Here is a 23,694-nt window from a genome sequence, read left to right as displayed (position 1 = left end):
GAGTATGTTATAAATACCATTCTTATGAAGCCTGACAAATTGTATGCTGTAATTATGAATATTTTCAAATCATTTGTTTGTTTTTCCTAACATGTTACAAATGTTCCCTATGTGAAAGATGCATTATATCTTAATAATGTCTAAACAATTAAAGATATACAGATTATTATTTTTGGTAAAGTTATAATACATTGCTATTAACTATGTGTGTCAGTAAAAGTTTAAATTTCCTAAAGGATTTTTATTGATCTTGCAAAATAAGTGTTTAGGGAACATTTGTAACATAGAGGTGGGTTAGCCACCGAGTAAGGGCAGCGGCTCCGGCTCCAGCACCATCACCATGTCGCTGGAAAAGCACTAAGTGAGCTCACAGTGAGCTCAGTGTAATGTCTGCTCTGGTGAGCTCACAGTGTGACCTAGTCGTGAGTTCACGTCTTCACTGGGTAGTCCTTGACAACTTAATTGACTCAAATCTTGGGCTTAATTGGTCAAAATGACCATTGGTTGAAGGTACTCAGGGACTGATGTGTAGAGAGACTTATTAAACCTGCAGGATTGTGGTTTTCCCAGATCAGAATTAACCAGATCACCACAAAGGAACATGGTAGGTGCTATTGCAACACACATTACACAAATACATTGAAATCCAAGTTTGCAGTGGTCCTTGGGCCATTGTGTGGTGATCCAGATCACTTCAGCAGGAATTTTGCAGCGGTCTGGACTACCTCTCTCTCTCTCTCTCTCTCAATTCAGTGCATTTGTATTGTCAAAGCAATTGGACATGCATACATACATACATACGTCTGATGAGTCTCGATTTCAGAGTCAGAATTTGGTGTATACAGAATGAGAACATGGATCCATCATGCCTTGTTACCACTGTGCAGGCTGGTGGTGGTGGTGTAATGGTGTGGGGGATGTTTTCTTGGCACACTTTAGGCCCCTTAGTGCCAATCGGGCATCGTTTAAATGCCACGGCCCATTGTTTCTGACCATGTCCATCCCTTTATGACCACCATGTACCCGTCCTCTGATGGCTACTTCCAGCAGGATAATGCACCATGTCACAAAGGTCGAATCATTTCAAATTGGTTTCTTGAACATGACAATGAGTTCACTGTACTAAACTGGCAACCACAGTCACCAGATCTCAACCCAATAGAGCATCTTTGGGATGTGGTGTGTAGCGTTATGTTGGGTGTATTTGGATAAGAGTATTTGGGCTCTGAGCTGAAGCACGGATCTAAAGAAGACCTCTCCCCCCCAAAGTTATCAGATTTCCTTAGCTCATCAGCTTGGAACTGGTTTGCATCAAAGTGACAGTTTTGGGGAGGATGGCACCGAGAAGAGGCCAAATAGTTTGTTATTCTGCTATGAGATGTCTGGAGAAAGGGGCCTGTTGGTGATAAAAACTCTTTGAAGTGGATGAGAGCTGAAATCCCGACATAGAGCTACGAACCCAGGCCAACCGGCATTTCCAAAAGATGGCATGGATTGACATCAGTCATAAATCAAGCCCCCCTCCAATAGGACACTGGGGGCTGAAACCGAAATCCAATCTCAAGAACTCAGGAACCAATCACCTATTGATCTGACAGACTATAAAGGACAAACACGGCCTTTCTTTCTCTCTCTCTCTCACCTGAACCAGTAACTCGCTGCCACAGCATAACCTGTAGCTCTGTTGCCAGAACCGGAACCAGAAACCAACCAAGTCTTTGCCGGCAACAGAAGAGTTAAACTGGGAGAAGGAGATTGAGCCGTACGAAGAATTCTTTTAAAGGACTTTATTAAATAAAGAACTTTACAGACTGCACTGCCCGCCTGTGCCCACCTGATCAGTGGAGTTTTACAGCTGGACAATTGACTAAGTCGACTGAATACGAAAGTGTCAGTCATTTAAATAGCTATTTGAGTCTTAAGAAACTTGACCCTTGGAACAAACAGGGCCCTGCTTTCCTCAAAGACTTCATCTTCAAGTAACTACGGTGGAACCCCAGCTTACAAAGAAGATTTTGTGCACAACCTTGGAGCCTTCAAACCAGTGGAAAATCTGTTTGGAAACGACTCTACTTTCGCGAAACCCCAACTTCCAGGTGCATCGACTGAGTGGAAGTTCTTGGACAAAGCCGAACCGGACTGCCTTTGTTCCAACCACACGGAACTCGTGCCGTGTGCTGTTATCTGAGCCGGAAGCCAGAGAGGCCTATCTGCGACGAAGTTCACATAAGTTTAACAGTTTGGAGTTCATGATTCATGACATTTGAGAAATCAATTAGAAATGTTAATCTGTGATTCATAACTCTAGAATGTGTAATATCATTTAGTTTTCTTAAATATAAATGTGTGTTGCATTAAACTGTTTTGTTGATAATTTTAGAAATAAAATCTGTCAACGCCGAGAAATATCTTCTCATTCCTGTTTTACTGTTTATTCTGAAATTGACACAAGTTAATAGACATTAGATTAGTGGTGGCCCTGCCTATCCTTAATCATTGAATAATAATCAGTTAAGGGAAATTGTGGTAACAAGTAATGATAGGATCTTTCTTGGCACCTAAACGTAAATGAGACTGATATATATATATATATATATATATATATATATATATATATATATATATATATATAATGAGAAGTTACCTGACATAAATACTAACCTGCGTAGTTATTTAATGTGTGACTAATAATACTAACGAGAGACTCACCTTCGTCTTACTAACCGGTATTGTAGTCAATGTGTTTATAACCTTTTTTGTTTAACGATTTGTGTGTTATCATATGCGATCCCATGGTCTTTGATTTGGTCACGGAAGTGATTTGTCTTTGATTTGTTGATCTAGAGTTGAATTTTAATTAGTTTTTCCCTTTTATATAATTAGTGTAGTGCTACATTTAGTCTTTGTTTTGAATAAATTTGACAATTTATATCTTTGGAAATGGTGTCTGCGTCAAATTATTACAGAAATTGAGTTCTACAAGATTCCAGGATTCGTGATAAGGTGATACTATAAATACACTTCTATAATTGAAATTTATAAGTGTACCTTACGCTACATAATTGGTGCCCCGTGAGAGGAATCTTAGACTGAAAAGAACTAAGTTCTGTAATAGTTATTGGAGAGCTTTGTCCAGAAATCCAGATTCCAAAGGTTAGTAACAAGAAAACTTTTGTAGGCACGATACACTGTTTGTACTCTAGGGGACGCTCTAGAATTGCCCACGTGGTATGTGTATTTTTCTTTTTTTTTTTTTTTTTGCTGGAAGTTCTGTCAATACCCTCCAGCCTTTAAGAGACATCATGCAGCCAGGCCTCTTGGCTTGCGGCCACACCGTTCTGAACGCGCCCGATTTCATCAGATCTCGGAAGCTAAATGGAGCAGCGCCTGATCAGTACTTGGATGGGAGACCTCCTGGAAATACCAGGTACTGCAAGCTTTTTACGTCTCCTGGGTAACTTCATCGTAGATCTTAATACTCTCATTCTGTCTGGAGGAGATATAATTGATGAAATGTACACGTACCCGGCTACTTTCAACACCCTTTGCTGCACTGATATTTTTTCCTCCATTTTTCTTTTTCTTTTTTCTTTTTTCTGGAAGTTCCGTCAATATCCGCCAGCCTTTAAGAGACATCATGCAACCAGGCCTCTCGGCTTGCGGACACACAGTCCTGAACGCGCCCGATCTCGTCAGATCTCGGAAACTAAACGGGGCAGGACCTGGTCAGTACTTGGATGGGAGATCTCCAGGAAATACCAGGTGCTGCCAGCTTTTTACGTCTCCTGGGGAACTTCATCGTAGCTCTTAATACTCTCTTTCTGTCTGGAGAAGATATAATTGAAGAATTGTACACGTACCCGGCTACTTTCAACACCCTTTGCTGCACTGGTATTTTTCCCTCTATTTTTCTTTTTTTTTTTGCTGGAAGTTCCGTCAATACCCGCCAGCCTTTAAGAGACATCATGCAGCCAGGCATCTTGGCTTGCGGCCACACCATCCTGAACGCGACCGATCTCGTCAGATCTCGGAAGCTAAACGGGGCAGGACCTGGTCAGTACTTGAATGTGAGACCTCCTGGAAATACCTGGTGCTGCAAGCTTTTACGTCTCCTGGGTAACTTCATCGTAGCTCTTAATACTCTCTTTCTGTCTGAAGGAGATATAATTGAAGTATTATTCACATACCCGGCTTCTTTCAACACCCTTTGCTGCACTGGTATTTTTCCCTTCATTTTTCTTTTTTTTTTTTTGTTGGAAGTTCCATCAATACCCGCCAGCCTTTAAGAGATATCATGCAGCCAGCCCTCTTGGCTTGCGTCCACACCGTCCTGAACGCGCCCGATCTCGACAGATCTCGGAAGCTAAACGGGGCAGGGCCTGGTCAGTACTTTGATGGGTGATCTCCTGGAAATACCAGGTGCTGCCAGCTTTTTACGTCTCCTGGGAAACTTCATCGTAGCTCTTAATACTCTCTTTCTGTCTGGAGGTGTTATAATTTAGGAATTGTACACGTACCCGGCTACTATCAACAGCCTTTGCTGCACTGATATTTTTCCCTCCATTTTTCTTTATTTTTATTTTTTTTTGCTGGAAGTTCCGTCAATACCCGCCAGCCTTTAAGAGACATCATGCAGCCAGGCCTCTTTGCTTGCGGCCACACTGTCCTGAACGCGCCCAATCTTGTGAGATCTTGGAAGCAAATCGTGGCAGGGCCTGGTCAGTATTTGGATGGGTGACCTCCTGGAAATACCAGGTACTGCAAACTTTTTACGTCTCCTGGGTTACTTCATCGTAGTTCTTAATTCTCTCTTTCTGTCAGGAGGAGATATAATTGAAGAATTGTACACGTACCCGGCTACTGTCAACACCCTTTGCTGCACTGATATTTTTCCCTCCATTTTTCATTTTTTTTTTTTTTTTGCTGGAAGTTACGTCAATACCCGCCAGCCATTAAGAGACATCATGCAGCCTGGCCTCTTGGCTTGCGGCCTCACCGTCCTGAACACGCCCGATCTCATCAGATCTCGGAAGCTAAACGGGGCAGGGCCTGATCAGTACTTGCATGGGAGACCTCCTGGAAATACCAGGTACTGCAAGCTTTTTACGTCTCCTGGGTAACTTCATTGTAGCTCTTAATTCTCTCTTTCTGTCTGGAGGAGATATAATTGAAGAATTGTACACGTACCCGGCTTCTTTCAACACCCTTTGCTGCACTGATATTTTTCCATCCATTTTTCTTTTTTTTTTTTTTTTTTTTGCTGGAAGTTCCGTCAATACCCGCCAGCCTTTAAGAGACATCATGCAGCCAGGCGTCTCGGCTTGCGGCCTCACCGTCCTGAACGCTACCGATCTTGTCAGATCTCGGAAGCTAAACGGGGCAGGGCCTGGTCAGTACTTGGATGGGTGACCTCCTGGAAATACCAGGTGCTGCAAGCTTTTTATGTCTCCTGGGTAACTTCATTGTAGCTCTTAATTCTCTCTTTCTGTCTGGAGGAGATATAATTGAAGAAATGTACACGTACCCGGCTACTTTCAACACCCTTTGCTGAACTGATATTTTTCCCTCCATTTTTCTTTTTTTATTTGCTGGAAGTTCCGTCAACACCCGTCTGCCTTAAAGAGACATCATGCAGCCAGGCCTCTCGGCTTGCGGCTACACCGTCCTGGACGCACCCCGTCTGGCAGGGGGGAAGCATCTCTGCCCACTACTTCGGCGTATCGGGGATTGTAGTGGATTTCTGCTCCGTTTTCCAATGACACTTGGGATTACGGTTGATTGATTACCTCTCCGGATTTGCACATTCCCCCAGCATGCCTCTGCCCGGCATGGGGATGGGGTGAAGTGTCCCTGTCTGCCATGGTGGTACGGACGTTTGGTGAAAGAGAGGCGCTAGAGTCTCTCCAGGGAAGGCCCCCGGCCTCACCGCCAACGAGCAGGGAGTGGGACAGGCTTCCCGGCCCCAAACAGCGAGTCGCCTCGCTCCCCCGGCCCACCTGGGTACAAAGGCGGGTGCTCTCTAACCCAGCCCTTGTGTTCGCGACGGCAATACGTATAATAAAACTGGAACGATACAGAGAAGATTTGCATGGCCCCTGTGCAAGGATGACACGCAAATTCGTGAAGCGTTCCATATCTTGGTCAGTTTCTCGGTAGCGCGCCGGTTCCCATTGTCCTTGCGGGCATCTGGTGCTTGCGTCGCGGGCGGTTTCTCACACCGTGGGTATCTCTCCCTCTCGCGCCCGTGCTCGGTGGTGTCGAGTCCTCTCGCACTCCTGCGTCACAGCGGATCTCTCGACCCCGTTCGGCGCAAGCGAATTTTCCCTCCGTTTTTGTTCTTTCCACTGCTAGCGCTGCCTCTGTGAAGGCGGATGGTGCTTGTGAGAAGTCAACAGCGTGTCCACCGAAAAGGGTGTCTGACTCCTGGTTTTGGATCCGGAAGGGTTGATAACAGACCGAAACGGTTACAATATGATACTGCTTAGATTAATTGTGAATATGTATTGTGATCGTGCTCGGCTCAGGTGTGCGTTCAGTCCGCACACAAAACATTTCGGTCGCGAAACGTCTAATCAAATCGAATAAAATGGCGGGGATAGCATGTTTGATCCGTGTGCTATTGTTTTTCAACAATTGTAATGCCCTTTGTAACGTTTAACCACTTCGTTACATACAGCTTGTTATAGGATATTTTGAACTGAACCTATTTTGCTGTGAATTTATATTTACTGCGAATAGTTTATTGTGGCTGGTCTTGGTCTGTCTGCACTAAATAAATGATTTGTATCAAGGGATTATTTAGTTTGTCTGTGTACTTTTTTACCTAACCACTAAAGGCCACTCCTTGCACTTCACACATTTGCCCTTTTAATTACTCCCTTACTGACATACATTAACATGCAATGTGCGTGTGATAATAGTTTTAGCAGCCTGTTGCCATTCAGGTGAGACAATAACTAGTAAATCCTTTTATTTATTTTTTCATGTTGGTGCGCCGCGAAGGTTTTTGGTCTCAGCAAAGTGTGCCGTGGCATTACAACGCTTGGGAACCACTGGCTTGGCTTGTTGGGCATCCAGGTATGCACTGAGATTACGATCGGCACGATGATTGTCGTTCTCAGGAGAATTGTGTTTCTTTGCTGATCACGTTCTCTGTCGCTTTTTACACAGTTCTTACAAGTGGCACATTGGGGATGAGGAGCAGAGCATGCTGACACGCATAGCTGTGGACTTCTGCATGGCATGGGGCCACAGGTCATTCCAAGTATTTCAAGACGACTGCAAATGTGTGGACACGTTGTGTTGGCCCAACCCTCACAGATTGTGCCAAGTCAAGTAGAGATGCATGTTGTGCTGTTCTAAAGTGACACGTCGTCAACGGCAAAAACACCTCTCAGAGTTCCTGGCTTGACTTGCCTCTGGAAGACAACAGGCTGGATATTTGCCGAAAGAAGCAAAGAGGACTAGACACCTCGCCTAGACGCAACTGCAGATTTCATTGTCATTTTACCATCATGGCCCTCGGTCAACAAGGCACCCAAACAGGGACTTGAACCCTGGACCCTCGGATTAAAAGTCTGATGCTCTACCGGCTGAACTACCCGGGCTTCAGTGAGGTGCTTCACAATGTGTTGGCTTCATGATATTTCCAGACCGCTTTCTGGACGGTTTAGAAAACTGGGCTCAGGGTGAAAAGGGTCACATGCATATGAGATGTGTGGGCAATGCGAGTTCTCCACAACAAATCCGAATTTCCGGGGTTTTTTCCTTGTCCTCATGCAATTCCAATGGCTTGACATTTGGGAGCTCGTCCAAAACCGATGTCAAACCATAATCACGCCTTTCTTCGAGCCGGAATTGAACCAGCGACCTAAGGAAGCCCGCTGCCTGAAACCTACAGTCCTCCACTCTACCAACTGAGCTATCAAAGGGAAGCTTCTCACCGTCTTCCTCTGGAAGTCTCTGTGGCCGTGCAAAGCCAAGAAGCACCGTGGCTTGGCTCAGTGGTTTTCAACCCGTGTACCGTGAGTACTACCCAATTGTGTCGTGAGATTTTTATCCCCTGAAAAATATTATGTCATTTTGTTTGGTCAACTTCATAAATCTTGTATCAAATCAAACTTATTCAAATGTGTGAAAATATTACATTTATACATCACCTGTAGAAAGCGTTTCATAACTGAAATGTTGTGTTTGCCGGACTGAACGCACACCTACACTGAGTTGCAGTGCTATCAGTTGTATCGTAAGGTACACTTATAAATTTCAATTTAAGAAGTGAATTTATAGTATCACCTTATCACGAATCCTGGAATCTTGTAGAACTCAATTTCTGTAATAATTGGACACAGACACCAATTCCAAAGATATAAATTGTTAAATTTATTCAAAACCAAAGACTAAATGTAGCACTACACTAATTATACAAAAGGGAAAAGCTAATTAAAATTCAACTCTAGATCAACAAATCAAAGACAAATCACTTCCGTGACCAAATCAAAGACCATGGGATCGCATATGATAACACACAAATCGTTAAACAAAAAAGGTTATAAACACATTAACTACAATACCGGTTAGTAAGACGAAGGTGAGTCTCTCGTTAGTATTGTTAGTCAGACATTAAATAACTACGCAGGTTAGTATTTATGTCAGGTAACTTCTCGTGATATATATATCAGTCTCATTTACGTTTAGGTGCCGAGAGAGATCCTATCATTACTTGTTACCACAATTTCCCTTAACTGATTATTATTCAATGATCAAGGATAGGCAGGGCCACCAATAATCTAACGTCTATTGACTTGTGTCAATTTCAGACTAAACAGTTAAACAGGAATGAGAAGATATTTCTCGGGGTTGACAGATTTTATTTCTAAAATTATCAACAAAACAGTTTAATGCAACACACATTTATATTTAAGAAAACTAAATGATATTACACATTCAAGAGTTATGAATCACAGAATAACATTTCTAATTGATTTCTCAAATGTCATGAATCATGAACTCCAAACTGTTAAACTTATCTGAACTTCGTCGCAGAGAGGCCTCTCTGTCTTCGGGCTCAGATCACAGCACACGGCACATGGTCCGTGTGGTTTGGAACAAAGGCAGTGCGGTTCGGCTTTGTCCAAGAACTTCCACTCAGTCGATGCACCTGGAAGTTGGGGTTTCGCGAAATTAGAGTCTTTTCCAAACAGATTTTCCACTGGTTTGAAGGCTCCAAGGTTGTGCACAAAATCTTCTTTGTAAGCAGGGTTCCACCGTAGTTACTTGAAGACAAAGTCTTTGAGGAAAGCAGGGCCCTGTTCGTTCCAAGGGTCAAGTTTCTTAAGACTCAAATAGCTATTTAAATGACTGAACACTTTCATATACATTCGACTTACTCAATTGTCCAGCTGTAAAACTCCACTGATCAGGTGGGCACAGGCGGGCATGCGCAGTCTGTAAAGTTCTTTATTTAATAAAGTCCTTTAAAAGAATTCTTCGTACGGCTCAATCTCCTTCTCCCAGTTTAACTCTTCTGTTGCTGGCAAAGACTTGGTTGGTTTCTGGTTCCGGTTCGGGCAACAGAGCTACAGGTTGAGCTGTGGCAGCGAGTTACTGGTTCAGGTGAGAGAGAAAGAGAGAGAGAGAGAGAGAGAGAGAGAGAGAGACTGTGCACTGTTCCTTATAGTCTGTCAGATCAATAGGTGATTGGTTCTTGAGTTCTTGAGATTGGATTTCGGTTTCAGCCCCCAGTGTCCTAATGGAGGGGGGCTTGATTTATGACTGATGTCAATCCATGCCATCTTTTGGAAATGCCGGTTGGCCCGGGTTCATAGCTCTATGTCGGGATTTCGGCTCTCGTCCACTTCAAAGAGTTTTTATCACCTACAGGCCCCTTTCTCCAGACATCTCATAGCAGGATTCAACCTATTTGGCCTCTTCTCGGTGCCATCCTCCCCAAAACTGTCACTTTGTCTCATTTGGCTTTGGTTTCCCCCCTCTGTGTTGAATAATCGGGCTCTAAATAGCCCCGGCGTTTCTCCTGCAGTTCTTCGTTCTTTCCACTGCTAGCGCTGCCTTTGTGAAGGCAGATGGTGCTTGTGAGAAGTCAACAGCGTGTCCACCGAAAAGGGTGTCTGACTCCTGGTTTTGGATCCGGAAGGGTTGATAACAGACCGAAACGGTTACAATATGATACTGCTTAGATTAACTGTGGATATGTATTGTGATCGTGCTCGGCTCAGGTGTGCATTCAGTCTGCACACAAAACATTTCGGTCGCGAAACGTCTAATCAAATCGAATAAAACGGCGGGGATAGCATGTTTGATCCGTGTGCTATTGTTTTTCAACAATTGTAATGCCCTTTGTAACGTTTAACCACTTCGTTAAATACAGCTTGTTATAGGATATTGTGAACTGAACCTATTTTGCTGTGAATTTATATTTACTGCGAATAGTTTATTGTGGCTGGTCTTGGTCTGTCTGCACTAAATAAATGATTTGTATCAAGGGATTATTTAGTTTGTCTGTGTACTATTTTACCAACCCCTAAGGGCCACTCCTTGCACTTCACACATTTGCCCTTTTAATTACTCCCTTACTGACATACATTAACATGCAATGTGCGTGTGATAATAGTTTTAGCAGCCTGTTGCCATTCAGGTGAGACAATAACTAGTAAATCCTTTTATTTATTTTTTCATGTTGGTGCGCCGCGAAGGTTTTTGGTCTCAGCAAAGTGTGCCGTGGCATTACAACGCTTGGGAACCACTGGCTTGGCTTGTTGGGCATCCAGGTATGCACTGAGATTACGATCGGCACAATGATTGTCGTTCTCAGGAGAATTGTGTTTCTTTGCTGATCACGTTCTCTGTCGCTTTTTACACAGTTCTTACAAGTGGCACATTGGGGATGAGGGGCAGAGCATGCTGACATGCATAGCTGTGGACTTCTGCATGGCATGGGGCCACAGGTCATTCCAAGTATTTCAAGACGCCTGCAAATGTGTGGACACGTTGTGTTGGCCCAACCCTCACAGATTGTGCCAAGTCAAGTAGAGATGCATGTTGTGCTGTTCTAAAGTGACACGTCGTCAACGGCAAAAACATCTCTAAGAGTTCCTGGCTTGACTTGCCTCTGGAAGACAACACTTGCCCAGGCTGGATATTGAAAAGGGTCACATGCATATGAGATGTTTGGCCAATGCAAGTTCTCCACAGCAAATCCAAATTTCCAGTGTTTTCTCCTTGTCCTCATGCAATTCCAATGGCTTGACATTTGGGAGCTCGTCCAAAACCGATGTCAAACCATAATCACGCCTTCCTTCGAGCCGGAATTGAACCAGCGACCTAAGGATGCCCGCTGTCTGAAACCTACAGTCCTCCGCTCTACCAACTGAGCTATCGAAGGGAAGCTTCTCACCGTCTTCCCCTGGCAGTCTCAGTGGCCGTGCAAAGCCATGAAGCACCGTGGCTTGGCTCAGTGGTTTTCAACCCGTGTGCCGTGAGGACTACCCAATTGTGTCGTGAGATTTTTATCCCCTGAAAAATATTATGTCATTTTGTTTGGTCAACTTCATAAATCTTGTATCAAATCAAACTTATTCAAATGTGTGAAAATATTACATTTATACATCACCTGTAGAAAGCGTTTCATAACTGAAATGTTGTGTTTGCCGGACTGAACGCACACCTACACTGAGTTGCAGTGCTATCAGTTGTATCGTAAGGTACACTTATAAATTTCAATTTAAGAAGTGAATTTATAGTATCACCTTATCACGAATCCTGGAATCTTGTAGAACTCAATTTCTGTAATAATTGGACACAGACACCAATTCCAAAGATATAAATTGTTAAATTTATTCAAAAACAAAGACTAAATGTAGCACTACACTAATTATACAAAAGGGAAAAGCTAATTAAAATTCAACTCTAGATCAACAAATCAAAGACAAATCACTTCCGTGACCAAATCAAAGACCATGGGATCGCATATGATAACACACAAATCGTTAAACAAAAAAGGTTATAAACACATTAACTACAATACCGGTTAGTAAGACGAAGGTGAGTCTCTCGTTAGTATTGTTAGTCAGACATTAAATAACTACGCAGGTTAGTATTTATGTCAGGTAACTTCTCGTTATATATATATCAGTCTCATTTACGTTTAGGTGCCGAGAAAGATCCTATCATTACTTGTTACCACAATTTCCCTTAACTGATTATTATTCAATGATCAAGGATAGGCAGGGCCACCAATAATCTAACGTCTATTGACTTGTGTCAATTTCAGACTAAACAGTTAAACAGGAATGAGAAGATATTTCTCGGGGTTGACAGATTTTATTTCTAAAATTATCAACAGAACAGTTTAATGCAACACACATTTATATTTAAGAAAACTAAATGATATTACACATTCTAGAGTTTTGAATCACAGAATAACATTTCTAATTGATTTCTCAAATGTCATGAATCATGAACTCCAAACTGTTAAACTTATCTGAACTTCGTCGCAGAGAGGCCTCTCTGTCTTCGGGCTCAGATCACAGCACACGGCACATGGTCCGTGTGGTTTGGAACAAAGGCAGTGCGGTTCGGCTTTGTCCGAGAACTTCCACTCAGTCGATGCACCTGGAAATTGGGGTTTCGCGAAATTAGAGTCTTTTCCAAACAGATTTTCCACTGGTTTGAAGGCTCCAAGGTTGTGCACAAAATCTTCTTTGTAAGCAGGGTTCCACCGTAGTTACTTGAAGACAAAGTCTTTGAGGAAAGCAGGGCCCTGTTCGTTCCAAGGGTCAAGTTTCTTAAGACTCAAATAGCTATTTAAATGACTGAACACTTTCATATACATTCGACTTACTCAATTGTCCAGCTGTAAAACTCCACTGATCAGGTGGGCACAGGCGGGCATGCGCAGTCTGTAAAGTTCTTTATTTAATAAAGTCCTTTAATAGAATTCTTCGTACGGCTCAATCTCCTTCTCCCAGTTTAACTCTTCTGTTGCCGGCAAAGACTTGGTTGGTTTCTGGTTCCGGTTCGGGCAACAGAGCTACAGGTTGAGCTGTGGCAGCGAGTTACTGGTTCAGGTGAGAGAGAAAGAGAGAGAGAGAGAGACTGTGCACTGTTCCTTATAGTCTGTCAGATCAATAGGTGATTGGTTCTTGAGTTCTTGAGATTGGATTTCGGTTTCAGCCCCCAGTGTCCTAATGGAGGGGGGCTTGATTTATGACTGATGTCAATCCATGCCATCTTTTGGAAATGCCGGTTGGCCCGGGTTCGTAGCTCTATGTCGGGATTTCGGCTCTCGTCCACTTCAAAGAGTTTTTATCACCTACAGGCCCCTTTCTCCAGACATCTCATAGCAGGATTCAACCTATTTGGCCTCTTCTCGGTGCCATCCTCCCCAAAACTGTCACTTTGATGCAAACCAGTTCCAAGCTGATGAGCAAAGGAAATCTGATAACTTTGGGGGTGGAGAGGTCTTCTTTAGATCAGTGCTTCAGCTCAGAGCCCGAATGCTCTTATCAAAATAAACCCAACATAACGCTACACAGTGGAACTGCAAGGCAATTGATTAAAGGGACATGTGGTGAATTCCTTTTTATCTTTATACTGTTGTTGGATGTCTCCTGTTCCTCTAAGTCTCATTTGGCCTTGGTTTTCCCCCTCTGTGTTGAATAATCGGGCTCTAAATAGCCCCGGCGTTTCTCCTGCAGTTCTTCGTTCTTTCCACTGCTAGCGCTGCCTTTGTGCAGCTTGTTATAGGATATTGTGAACTGAACCTATTTTGCTGTGAATTTATATTTACTGCGAATAGTTTATTGTGGCTGGTCTTGGTCTGTCTGCACTAAATAAATGATTTGTATCAAGGGATTATTTAGTTTGTCTGTGTACTTTTTTACCTAACCACTAAGGTCCACTCCTTGCACATCACACATTTGCCCTTTTAATTACTCCCTTACTGACATACTTTAACATGCAATGTGCGTGTGATAATAGTTTTAGCAGCCTGTTGCCATTCAGGTGAGACAATACCTAGTAAATCCTTTTTTTTTTTTTCATGTTGGTGCGCCGCGAAGGTTTTTGGTCTCAGCAAAGTGTGCCGTGGCATTACAACGCTTGGGAACCACTGGCTTGGCTTGTTGGGCATCCAGGTATGCACTGAGATTACGATCGGCACGATGATTGTCGTTCTCAGGAGAATTGTGTTTCTTTGCTGATCACGTTCTCTGTCGCTTTTTACACAGTTCTTACAAGTGGCACATTGGGGATGAAGAGCAGAGCATGCTGACACGCATAGCTGTGGACTTCTGCATGGCATGGGGCCACAGGTCATTCCAAGTATTTCAAGACGCCTGCAAATGTGTGGACACGTTGTGTTGGCCCAACCCTCACAGATTGTGCCAAGTCAAGTAGAGATGCATGTTGTGCTGTTCTAAAGTGACACGTCGTCAACAGCAAAAACATCTCTCAGAGTTCCTGGCTTGACTTGCCTCTGGAAGACAACACTTGCCCAGGCTGGATATTTGCCGAAAGAAGCAAAGAGGACTAGACACCTTGCCTAGACGCAACTGCATATTTCATTGTCACCTGGAAGGCCATCCAGGCTTTTCACCATCATGGCCCTCGGTCAACAAGGCGCCCGAACAGGGACTCGAACCCTGGACCCTCAGATTAAAAGTCTGATGCTCTAACACACAAATCGTTAAACAAAAAAGGTTATAAACACATTAACTACAATACCGGTTAGTAAGACGAAGGTGAGTCTCTCGTTAGTATTGTTAGTCAGACATTAAATAACTACGCAGGTTAGTATTTATGTCAGGTAACTTCTCGTTATATATATATCAGTCTCATTTACGTTTAGGTGCCGAGAAAGATCCTATCGTTACTTGTTACCACAATTTCCCTTAACTGATTATTATTCAATGATCAAGGATAGGCAGGGCCACCAATAATCTAACATCTATTGACTTGTGTCAATTTCAGACTAAACAGTTAAACAGGAATGAGAAGATATTTCTCGGGGTTGACAGATTTTATTTCTAAAATTATCAACAAAACAGTTTAATGCAACACACATTTATATTTAAGAAAACTAAATGATATTACACATTCTAGAGTTTTGAATCACAGAATAACATTTCTAATTGATTTCTCAAATGTCATGAATCATGAACTCCAAACTGTTAAACTTATCTGAACTTCGTCGCAGAGAGGCCTCTCTGTCTTCGGGCTCAGATCACAGCACACGGCACATGGTCCGTGTGGTTTGGAACAAAGGCAGTGCGGTTCGGCTTTGTCCAAGAACTTCCACTCAGTCGATGCACCTGGAAATTGGGGTTTCGCGAAATTAGAGTCTTTTCCAAACAGATTTTCCACTGGTTTGAAGGCTCCAAGGTTGTGCACAAAATCTTCTTTGTAAGCAGGGTTCCACCGTAGTTACTTGAAGACAAAGTCTTTGAGGAAAGCAGGGCCCTGTTCGTTCCAAGGGTCAAGTTTCTTAAGACTCAAATAGCTATTTAAATGACTGAACACTTTCATATACATTCGACTTACTCAATTGTCCAGCTGTAAAACTCCACTGATCAGGTGGGCACAGGCGGGCATGCGCAGTCTGTAAAGTTCTTTATTTAATAAAGTCCTTTAATAGAATTCTTCGTACGGCTCAATCTCCTTCTCCCAGTTTAACTCTTCTGTTGCCGGCAAAGACTTGGTTGGTTTCTGGTTCCGGTTCGGGCAACAGAGCTACAGGTTGAGCTGTGGCAGCGAGTTACTGGTTCAGGTGAGAGAGAAAGAGAGAGAGAGAGAGACTGTGCACTGTTCCTTATAGTCTGTCAGATCAATAGGTGATTGGTTCTTGAGTTCTTGAGATTGGATTTCGGTTTCAGCCCCCAGTGTCTTAATGGAGGGGGGCTTGATTTATGACTGATGTCAATCCATGCCATCTTTTGGAAGTGCCGGTTGGCCCGGGTTCGTAGCTCTATGTCGGGATTTCGGCTCTCGTCCACTTCAAAGAGTTTTTATCACCTACAGGCCCCTTTCTCCAGACATCTCATAGCAGGATTCAACCTATTTGGCCTCTTCTCGGTGCCATCCACCCCAAAACTGTCACTTTGATGCAAACCAGTTCCAAGCTGATGAGCAAAGGAAATCTGATAACTTTGGGGGTGGAGAGGTCTTCTTTAGATCAGTGCTTCAGCTCAGAGCCCAAATGCTCTTATCAAAATACACCCAACATAACGCTACACAGTGGAACTGCAAGGCAATTGATTAAAGGGACATGTGGTGAATTCCTTTTTATCTTTATACTGTTGTTGGATGTCTCCTGTTCCTCTAAGTCTCATTTGGCCCTGGTTTTCCCCCTCTGTGTTGAATAATCGGGCTCTAAATAGCCCCGGCGTTTCTCCTGCAGTTCTTCGTTCTTTCCACTGCTAGCGCTGCCTTTGTGCAGCTTGTTATAGGATATTGTGAACTGAACCTATTTTGCTGTGAATTTATATTTACTGCGAATAGTTTATTGTGGCTGGTCTTGGTCTGTCTGCACTAAATAAATGATTTGTATCAAGGGATTATTTAGTTTGTCTGTGTACTTTTTTACCTAACCACTAAGGGCCACTCCTTGCACTTCACACATTTGCCCTTTTAATTACTCCCTTACTGACATACTTTAACATGCAATGTGCGTGTGATAATAGTTTTAGCAGCCTGTTGCCATTCAGGTGAGACAATACCTAGTAAATCCTTTTTTTTTTTTTTCATGTTGGTGCGCCGCGAAGGTTTTTGGTCTCAGCAAAGTGTGCCGTGGCATTACAACGCTTGGGAACCACTGGCTTGGCTTGTTGGGCATCCAGGTATGCACTGAGATTACGATCGGCACGATGATTGTCGTTCTCAGGAGAATTGTGTTTCTTTGCTGATCATGTTCTCTGTCGCTTTTTACAAAGTTCTTACAAGTGGCACATTGGGGATGAGGAGCAGAGCATGCTGACACGCATAGCTGTGGACTTCTGCATGGCATGGGGCCACAGGTCATTCCAAGTATTTCAAGACGCCTGCAAATGTGTGGACACGTTGTGTTGGCCCAACCCTCACAGATTGTGCCAAGTCAAGTAGAGATGCATGTTGTGCTGTTCTAAAGTGACACGTCGTCAACGGCAAAAACATCTCTCAGAGTTCCTGGCTTGACTTGCCTCTGGAAGACAACACTTGCCCAGGCTGGATATTTGCCGAAAGAAGCAAAGAGGACTAGACACCTTGCCTAGACGCAACTGCATATTTCATTGTCACCTGGAAGGCCATCCAGGCTTTTCACCATCATGGCTCTCGGTCAACAAGGCGCCCGAACAGGGACTCGAACCCTGGACCCTCAGATTAAAAGTCTGATGCTCTACCGGCTGAGCTACCCGGGCTTCAGTGAAGTGCTTCACAATGTGTTGGCTTCATGATTGTTCCAGACCGCTTTCTGGCCGGTTTAGAAAACTGGGCTCAGGGTCACATGCATATGAGATGTTTGGGCAATGCGAGTTCTCCACAGCAAATCCGAATTTCCGGTGTTTTCTCCTTGTCCTCATGCAATTCCAATGGCTTGACATTTGGGAGCTCGTCCAAAACCGATGTCAAACCATAATCACGCCTTCCTTCGAGCCGGAATTGAACCAGCGACCTAAGGATGCCCGCTGCCTGAAACCTACAGTCCTCCGCTCTACCAACTGAGCTATCGAAGGGAAGCTTCTCACCGTCTTCCCCTGGCAGTCTCAGTGGCCGTGCAAAGCCAAGAAGCACCGTGGCTTGGCTCAGTGGTTTTCAACCCGTGTGCCGTGAGGACTACCCAATTGTGTCGTGAGATTTTTATCCCCTGAAAAATATTATGTCATTTTGTTTGGTCAACTTCATAAATCTTGTATCAAATCAAACTTATTCAAATGTGTGAAAATATTACATTTATACATCACCTGTAGAAAGCGTTTCATAACTGAATTGTTGTGTTTGCCGGACTGAACGCACACCTACACTGAGTTGCAGTGCTATCAGTTGTATCGTAAGGTACACTTATAAATTTCAATTTAAGAAGTGAATTTATAGTATCACCTTATCACGAATCCTGGAATCTTGTAGAACTCAATTTCTGTAATAATTGGACACAGACACCAATTCCAAAGATATAAATTGTTAAATTTATTCAAAAACAAAGACTAAATGTAGCACTACACTAATTATACAAAAGGGAAAAGCTAATTAAAATTCAACTCTAGATCAACAAATCAAAGACAAATCACTTCCGTGACCAAATCAAAGACCATGGGATCGCATATGATAGCACACAAATCGTTTAACAAAAAAGGTTATAAACACATTAACTACAATACCGGTTAGTAAGACGAAGGTGAGTCTCTCGTTAGTATTGTTAGTCAGACATTAAATAACTACGCAGGTTAGTATTTATGTCAGGTAACTTCTCGTTATATATATATCAGTCTCATTTACGTTTAGGTGCCGAGAAAGATCCTATCGTTACTTGTTACCACAATTTCCCTTAACTGATTATTATTCAATGATCAAGGATAGGCAGGGCCACCAATAATCTAACGTCTATTGACTTGTGTCAATTTCAGACTAAACAGTTAAACAGGAATGAGAAGATATTTCTCGGGGTTGACAGATTTTATTTCTAAAATTATCAACAAAACAGTTTAATGCAACACACATTTATATTTAAGAAAACTAAATGATATTACACATTCTAGAGTTTTGAATCACAGAATAACATTTCTAATTGATTTCTCAAATGTCATGAATCATGAACTCCAAACTGTTAAACTTATCTGAACTTCGTCGCAGAGAGGCCTCTCTGTCTTCGGGCTCAGATCACAGCACACGGCACATGGTCCGTGTGGTTTGGAACAAAGGCAGTGCGGTTCGGCTTTGTCCAAGAACTTCCACTCAGTCGAAGCACCTGGAAGTTGGGGTTTCGCGAAATTAGAGTCTTTTCCTAACAGATTTTCCACTGGTTTGAAGGCTCCAAGGTTGTGCACAAAATCTTCTTTGTAAGCAGGGTTCCACCGTAGTTACTTGAAGACAAAGTCTTTGAGGAAAGCAGGGCCCTGTTCGTTCCAAGGGTCAAGTTTCTTAAGACTCAAATAGCTATTTAAATGACTGAACACTTTCATATACATTCGACTTACTCAATTGTCCAGCTGTAAAACTCCACTGATCAGGTGGGCACAGGCGGGCATGCGCAGTCTGTAAAGTTCTTTATTTAATAAAGTCCTTTAAAAGAATTCTTCGTACGGCTCAATCTCCTTCTCCCAGTTTAACTCTTCTGTTGCCGGCAAAGACTTGGTTGGTTTCTGGTTCCGGTTCGGGCAACAGAGCTACAGGTTGAGCTGTGGCAGCGAGTTACTGGTTCAGGTGAGAGAGAAAGAGAGAGAGAGAGATAGAGAGAGAGAGAGAGAGAGAGAGAGAGAGACTGTGCACTGTTCCTTATAGTCTGTCAGATCAATAGGTGATTGGTTCTTGAGTTCTTGAGATTGGATTTCGGTTTCAGCCCCCAGTGTCCTAATGGAGGGGGGCTTGATTTATGACTGATGTCAATCCATGCCATCTTTTGGAAATGCCGGTTGGCCCGGGTTCGTAGCTCTATGTCGGGATTTCGGCTCTCGTCCACTTCAAAGAGTTTTTATCACCTACAGGCCCCTTTCTCCAGACATCTCATAGCAGGATTCAACCTATTTGGCCTCTTCTCGGTGCCATCCTCCCCAAAACTGTCACTTTGATGCAAACCAGTTCCAAGCTGATGAGCAAAGGAAATCTGATAACTTTGGGGGTGGAGAGGTCTTCTTTAGATCAGTGCTTCAGCTCAGAGCCCAAATGCTCTTATCAAAATACACCCAACATAACGCTACACAGTGGAACTGCAAGGCAATTGATTAAAGGGACATGTGGTGAATTCCTTTTTATCTTTATACTGTTGTTGGATGTCTCCTGTTCCTCTAAGTCTCATTTGGCCTTGGTTTTCCCCCTCTGTGTTGAATAATCGGGCTCTAAATAGCCCCGGCGTTTCTCCTGCAGTTCTTCGTTCTTTCCACTGCTAGCGCTGCCTTTGTGCAGCTTGTTATAGGATATTGTGAACTGAACCTATTTTGCTGTGAATTTATATTTACTGCGAATAGTTTATTGTGGCTGGTCTTGGTCTGTCTGCACTAAATAAATGATTTGTATCAAGGGATTATTTAGTTTGTCTGTGTACTTTTTTACCTAACCACTAAGGGCCACTCCTTGCACTTCACACATTTGCCCTTTTAATTACTCCCTTACTGACATACTTTAACATGCAATGTGCGTGTGATAATAGTTTTAGCAGCCTGTTGCCATTCAGGTGAGACAATACCTAGTAAATCCTTTTTTTTTTTTTTCATGTTGGTGCGCCGCGAAGGTTTTTGGTCTCAGCAAAGTGTGCCGTGGCATTACAACGCTTGGGAACCACTGGCTTGGCTTGTTGGGCATCCAGGTATGCACTGAGATTACGATCGGCACGATGATTGTCGTTCTCAGGAGAATTGTGTTTCTTTGCTGATCATGTTCTCTGTCGCTTTTTACAAAGTTCTTACAAGTGGCACATTGGGGATGAGGAGCAGAGCATGCTGACACGCATAGCTGTGGACTTCTGCATGGCATGGGGCCACAGGTCATTCCAAGTATTTCAAGACGCCTGCAAATGTGTGGACACGTTGTGTTGGCCCAACCCTCACAGATTGTGCCAAGTCAAGTAGAGATGCATGTTGTGCTGTTCTAAAGTGACACGTCGTCAACGGCAAAAACATCTCTCAGAGTTCCTGGCTTGACTTGCCTCTGGAAGACAACACTTGCCCAGGCTGGATATTTGCCGAAAGAAGCAAAGAGGACTAGACACCTTGCCTAGACGCAACTGCATATTTCATTGTCACCTGGAAGGCCATCCAGGCTTTTCACCACCATGGCCCTCGGTCAACAAGGCGCCCGAACAGGGACTCGAACCCTGGACCCTCAGATTAAAAGTCTGATGCTCTAACACACAAATCGTTAAACAAAAAAGGTTATAAACACATTAACTACAATACCGGTTAGTAAGACGAAGGTGAGTCTCTCGTTAGTATTGTTAGTCAGACATTAAATAACTACGCAGGTTAGTATTTATGTCAGGTAACTTCTCGTTATATATATATCAGTCTCATTTACGTTTAGGTGCCGAGAAAGATCCTATCGTTACTTGTTACCACAATTTCCCTTAACTGATTATTATTCAATGATCAAGGATAGGCAGGGCCACCAATAATCTAACGTCTATTGACTTGAGTCAATTTCAGACTAAACAGTTAAACAGGAATGAGAAGATATTTCTCAGGGTTGACAGATTTTATTTCTAAAATTATCAACAAAACAGTTTAATGCAACACACATTTATATTTAAGAAAACTAAATGATATTACACATTCTAGAGTTTTGAATCACAGAATAACATTTCGAATTGATTTCTCAAATGTCATGAATCATGAACTCCAAACTGTTAAACTTATCTGAACTTCGTCGCAGAGAGGCCTCTCTGTCTTCGGGCTCAGATCACAGCACACGGCACATGGTCCGTGTGGTTTGGAACAAAGGCAGTGCGGTTCGGCTTTGTCCAAGAACTTCCACTCAGTCGATGCACCTGGAAATTGGGGTTTCGCGAAATTAGAGTCTTTTCCAAACAGATTTTCCACTGGTTTGAAGGCTCCAAGGTTGTGCACAAAATCTTCTTTGTAAGCAGGGTTCCACCGTAGTTACTTGAAGACAAAGTCTTTGAGGAAAGCAGGGCCCTGTTCGTTCCAAGGGTCAAGTTTCTTAAGACTCAAATAGCTATTTAAATGACTGAACACTTTCATATACATTCGACTTACTCAATTGTCCAGCTGTAAAACTCCACTGATCAGGTGGGCACAGGCGGGCATGCGCAGTCTGTAAAGTTCTTTATTTAATAAAGTCCTTTAAAAGAATTCTTCGTACGGCTCAATCTCCTTCTCCCAGTTTAACTCTTCTGTTGCCGGCAAAGACTTGGTTGGTTTCTGGTTCTGGTTCGGGCAACAGAGCTACAGGTTGAGCTGTGGCAGCGAGTTACTGGTTCAGGTGAGAGAGAAAGAGAGAGAGAGAGAAAGAGAGAGAGAGAGAGAGAGAGAGACTGTGCACTGTTCCTTATAGTCTGTCAGATCAATAGGTGATTGGTTCTTGAGTTCTTGAGATTGGATTTCGGTTTCAGCCCCCAGTGTCCTAATGGAGGGGGGCTTGATTTATGACTGATGTCAATCCATGCCATCTTTTGGAAATGCCGGTTGGCCCGGGTTCGTAGCACTATGTCGGGATTTCGGCTCTCGTCCACTTCAAAGAGTTTTTATCACCTACAGGCCCCTTTCTCCAGACATCTCATAGCAGGATTCAACCTATTTGGCCTCTTCTCGGTGCCATCCTCCCCAAAACTGTCACTTTGATGCAAACCAGTTCCAAGCTGATGAGCAAAGGAAATCTGATAACTTTGGGGGTGGAGAGGTCTTCTTTAGATCAGTGCTTCAGCTCAGAGCCCAAATGCTCTTATCAAAATACACCCAACATAACGCTACACAGTGGAACTGCAAGGCAATTGATTAAAGGGACATGTGGTGAATTCCTTTTTATCTTTATACTGTTGTTGGATGTCTCCTGTTCCTCTAAGTCTCATTTGGCCTTGGTTTTCCCCCTCTGTGTTGAATAATCGGGCTCTAAATAGCACCGGCGTTTCTCCTGCAGTTCTTCGTTCTTTCCACTGCTAGCGCTGCCTTTGTGAAGGCAGATGGTGCTTGTGAGAAGTCAACAGCATGTCCACCGAAAAGGGTGTCTGACTCCTGGTTTTGGATCCGGAAGGGTTGATAACAGACCGAAACGGTTACAATATGATACTGCTTAGATTAACAGTGGATATGTATAGTGATCGTGCTCGGCTCAGGTGTGCGTTCAGTCTGCACACAAAACATTTCGGTCGCGAAACGTCTAATCAAATCGAATAAAATGGCGGGGATAGCATGTTTGATCCGTGTGCTATTGTTTTTCAACAATTGTAATGCCCTTTGTAACGTTTAACTACTTCGTTAAATACAGCTTGTTATAGGATATTGTGAACTGAACCTATTTTGCTGTGAATTTATATTTACTGCGAATAGTTTATTGTGGCTGGTCTTGGTCTGTCTGCACTAAATAAATGATTTGTATCAAGGGATTATTTAGTTTGTCTGTGTACTTTTTTACCTAACCACTAAGGGCCACTCCTTGCACTTCACACATTTGCCCTTTAAATTACTCCCTTACTGACATACTTTAACATGCAATGTGCGTGTGATAATAGTTTTAGCAGCCTGTTGCCATTCAGGTGAGACAATACCTAGTAAATCCGTTTTTTTTTTTTTCATGTTGGTGCGCCGCGAAGGTTTTTGGTCTCAGCAAAGTGTGCCGTGGCATTACAACGCTTGGGAACCACTGGCTTGGCTTGTTGGGCATCCAGGTATGCACTGAGATTACGATCGGCACGATGATTGTCGTTCTCAGGAGAATTGTGTTTCTTTGCTGATCATGTTCTCTGTCGCTTTTTACAAAGTTCTTACAAGTGGCACATTGGGGATGAGGAGCAGAGCATGCTGACACGCATAGCTGTGG

General features: G+C 43.2%; 6 non-coding genes and 7 pseudogenes across 6 annotated transcripts; 8 read left to right on the top strand and 5 right to left on the bottom strand.

Annotated features, from left to right (window-relative positions):
• Positions 1 to 3,320: 3,320 nt before the first annotated feature.
• On the top strand, positions 3,321 to 3,439 carry LOC136746349 (uncharacterized; annotated as a pseudogene).
• Positions 3,440 to 3,655: 216 nt separating this feature from the next.
• On the top strand, positions 3,656 to 3,774 carry LOC136746359 (uncharacterized; annotated as a pseudogene).
• Positions 3,775 to 3,983: 209 nt separating this feature from the next.
• On the top strand, positions 3,984 to 4,102 carry LOC136746343 (uncharacterized; annotated as a pseudogene).
• A 210-nt stretch (positions 4,103 to 4,312) lies between these two features.
• On the top strand, positions 4,313 to 4,431 carry LOC136746346 (uncharacterized; annotated as a pseudogene).
• A 217-nt stretch (positions 4,432 to 4,648) lies between these two features.
• On the top strand, positions 4,649 to 4,767 carry LOC136746356 (uncharacterized; annotated as a pseudogene).
• Positions 4,768 to 4,982: 215 nt separating this feature from the next.
• On the top strand, positions 4,983 to 5,101 carry LOC136746360 (uncharacterized; annotated as a pseudogene).
• A 218-nt stretch (positions 5,102 to 5,319) lies between these two features.
• Positions 5,320 to 5,438, top strand: LOC136746340 (uncharacterized; annotated as a pseudogene).
• Positions 5,439 to 6,033: 595 nt separating this feature from the next.
• LOC136746366 (U6 spliceosomal RNA) lies at positions 6,034 to 6,140 on the top strand. Its single transcript, XR_010816384.1, has one exon. It is a non-coding gene; the product is annotated as a U6 spliceosomal RNA (small nuclear RNA).
• A 1,394-nt stretch (positions 6,141 to 7,534) lies between these two features.
• On the bottom strand, positions 7,535 to 7,607 carry trnak-uuu (transfer RNA lysine (anticodon UUU)). Its single transcript has one exon. It is a non-coding gene; the product is annotated as a tRNA-Lys (tRNA).
• Positions 7,608 to 7,842: 235 nt separating this feature from the next.
• On the bottom strand, positions 7,843 to 7,931 carry trnay-gua (transfer RNA tyrosine (anticodon GUA)). Its single transcript is given in 2 exon segments — positions 7,843 to 7,878; positions 7,895 to 7,931. It is a non-coding gene; the product is annotated as a tRNA-Tyr (tRNA).
• Positions 7,932 to 11,312: 3,381 nt separating this feature from the next.
• On the bottom strand, positions 11,313 to 11,401 carry trnay-gua (transfer RNA tyrosine (anticodon GUA)). Its single transcript is given in 2 exon segments — positions 11,313 to 11,348; positions 11,365 to 11,401. It is a non-coding gene; the product is annotated as a tRNA-Tyr (tRNA).
• A 5,937-nt stretch (positions 11,402 to 17,338) lies between these two features.
• On the bottom strand, positions 17,339 to 17,411 carry trnak-uuu (transfer RNA lysine (anticodon UUU)). Its single transcript has one exon. It is a non-coding gene; the product is annotated as a tRNA-Lys (tRNA).
• Positions 17,412 to 17,637: 226 nt separating this feature from the next.
• trnay-gua (transfer RNA tyrosine (anticodon GUA)) lies at positions 17,638 to 17,726 on the bottom strand. The gene is given in 2 exon segments: positions 17,638 to 17,673; positions 17,690 to 17,726. It is a non-coding gene; the product is annotated as a tRNA-Tyr (tRNA).
• Between the last annotated feature and the right edge of the window lie 5,968 nt (positions 17,727 to 23,694).

This window comes from Amia ocellicauda, unplaced genomic scaffold, assembly GCF_036373705.1.
Source record: "Amia ocellicauda isolate fAmiCal2 unplaced genomic scaffold, fAmiCal2.hap1 HAP1_SCAFFOLD_99, whole genome shotgun sequence".
Classification (NCBI taxonomy): domain Eukaryota; kingdom Metazoa; phylum Chordata; class Actinopteri; order Amiiformes; family Amiidae; genus Amia; species Amia ocellicauda.
This window is presented reverse-complemented; position numbering and strand designations above follow the sequence as displayed.